The following is a 2,956-nucleotide window of genomic DNA, read 5'->3' as shown; positions in this document are numbered from 1 at the left end:
TTTTGGGTATATCCAAAGGATGTTCAATCATCCCACAAGGACATGTGCTCAACTATGTTCATAGCAGCATTGTTTGTCATAGCCAGAACCTGGAAACAAACTATAAATACCCCTCAACCGAAGAATGAATGAGGAAAATGTGGTTCATTTACACAATGAAGTACTATACAGCAGAAAAAAATAACAACAGCTTGAATTTTGCAGGCAAATGGATGGAGCCAGAAAACATAATTTTGTGTGAGGTAACCCAGACACAGAAAGACAATTATCACATGTACTCACTCATAAGTGGTTTTTAAACATAAAGCAAAGAAAGCCAGCCCACAAATCACAAGCCCAGAGAACTTAGACAGCAATGAGGACCCTAAGAGAGACATACATAGATCTAATCTACATGGGAAGTAGAAAAAGACAAGATCTCCTGAGTAAATTGGGAGCATGGGGACCTTGGGAGAGGGTTGAAGGGGAGGGGAGAAGCAGGGAGGGCAGCAGAGAAAAATGTAGAGCTCAATAAAAATCAATAAAAAAATTTATTACATTTTTTTTGAAGAAAGAAGGGGATTCAGTAAATGTTTGGATAGAGGATCTGGCCCCCTCAATCCTATCCTCCGACAATCCTAAACTAAATCTTTAAAGAGACAGCCCTAAGACTTGAGCTTTGCTCTTTCATCTTGCTCCCTACTCCTGCCGCTCCTGACAAAGCCAGAATCTGTCCTCTTCAGTCAATGTCACCTTCAATGTGTGACTTCAAGCTGACAGCTAAGCCCTTCTCCGTTTCACTCCTTCAGTCTGTGTGGTTCGAATTTGAAATCTCTCCCACAAACTCAAGGGTTTTGAATACATCGTGAGGCTGTTTGGGAAGGCTCTAAAATCTCTAGATGAGGGGCCTGGCTGCAGGAAGGGCCTCACTAGGCAGAGGCCTTGAGGTTTTACATCCTGGTCCCAGTTCCCTCTTTAGGCTTTCTGCTTTCTGACTATAAAGATCATGTGACCAGACATTACACTCTCCTGCCTTTGAACTTCTCTGCCAATATGACTGTATCTCCTTAAACCATGAGCCAAAAGAACTCTTTTGTCCTTTAAGCTGCTTCTTCACAGGTATTTGGGTACTGCAACAAGAAAATATAACTAATATGTAACCCTTTTCCATGGACTGTGACTGTAGTCTGCCTTGCGTATCTATAACCAACACCCCACCACCACCCCACCACCCTACCCACACACCCCACCACCCCCACACCAGCCCCCCTCCCTGCCGCAGGTTGTATCATATTATCTTCTTTGTTGGGTCACTTTGTTTCCCTGCCTCGCCTGAATCATTACCCAGCCTTTAACCAGTTACTGTGTCAATTATTTTGCCTGTTCAATTCCCGGACATGAGGGTTTGAATGTGAATGGTCTCCACAGTCTCATATACTTGAATACTTGGTCCTCAGATGATGGGACTCTTTGGGGAGGACTGGAGGTATCGTCTTGTTGGAGAAGGTGTGCCCCTGGTGATAGGCTTAGGGGTTTCAAAAACCAACACCATTCCCAGTTAGTTCTCCCTGCCTCTTGCCTGTGGATCACCATATAAACTCTCAGCTACATCTAGAGGACCACTGCTGCACGCCTGCTTGCTGCCATGCTCCCTGCCACGACCGTCAAGGACTAAGCTTCTGGAACTGGGAGCCCTGGAATCAAATGCTTTCTTTTATCAGCTGCCTTGGTCATGGTGTTCTATCGCGACAGTATGAAATTAACTAAAACACAGGAAAAGTCACATAGAAAATGCAGCAAGGTACTCAGAGATGAGGAATCTTCACCTTGTGAATTGATGGTTCGGATTCAATACGTTGCGTTCTCTCTTCAGAGTGTGGGCATACGGTAAGGAGCTGAACTTAATGCTAAGAAATCAAGCTACTGTGGTATGTGATCCTTTTAACCTCGGAATGATTATAATCTCCAAAACCCCGCTTCACCTCTGCACAGCCTCCTGGGTGAAGGCACTCACCTGCCAGGACTGTTGTTAGCCACCATGGTCAAATAAAGATTGCTCAAATGCAATGTGCTGTCCTGTTTCCAGAGACAAGCTTTAACCCTGTTTTTCAGCTGTCTAATAATTCTGGAACTCACTCCCCATATGGTCCAGGCAGCTCGACCTCCGAAAGTATTCCCTGTGGGATTTATTCACTGTATCCTTCTCCTTCAAATGATTGTGCACCTAAGACAGTTTCTCTTTGTAAGGTCATCGGCCAGGTAATTCATGAGATCATACTTGATCATCGTTTTATCTCCGTCATATGCAACACACTTCCAACCGGAACTATTACGCAGTGAATGCTCTTGAATTCAGCAGGAGAAAACACTGAGACTTCAGAATGCATCTTCGAATTTGGGGTTTAGCTCTCCCCGCTCATTCTACCGGATTCATACATTGGAGAAAATAGTGGAATTAATCTGAGTCCCCTTGAAGACCTGTCAGAGAATGCCAAGAGTTTTATTAAAGAAAATAAGAAATGAGAATTTAGCGCAGCCTTGGTACTGAGCTATCAGGCTGAGCGCCTCTTACAGTGCCGGCTGCAGTGGTACAAAGCCACCACCAGAGGGCAAGGAAGGACCAGGATCCTGAGAGCGGGTCCTGTTCCAGGGGCTCACTTAAAAGATCAGGCAGGGCAAAACCTTAATCAAAGGCGATTCTGTGTTGCGAAACTCTGAGCTGCAAGGTCAAGAGTCAATGCTGCCTTTGTATGGATTCGGGCACTAATCCCGGTTGCGATTGTGCATCACTGAAGGCTCTGGCCTTTCTCGTACCTACACGCCCATTTTGGCGGGTGGACTGCTTTAGGGCCACTCCCTGCGGTTGGCTACCATAGGCCAGTGCACGGGGCGGGCGGGAGAGAGCATGGCCTACTGCAATCTACCGACGTCGGTCGCGGTGCCCATCCCCTCTGCAGACGGACTTTGTCCCTGCTGT

The sequence above is a fragment of the Myodes glareolus genome, chromosome 23 (genome assembly GCF_982192425.1).
Source record: "Myodes glareolus chromosome 23, mMyoGla1.1, whole genome shotgun sequence".
NCBI classification, from domain to species: Eukaryota; Metazoa; Chordata; class Mammalia; order Rodentia; family Cricetidae; genus Myodes; species Myodes glareolus.
Note: the sequence above shows the minus strand (reverse complement) of the source record.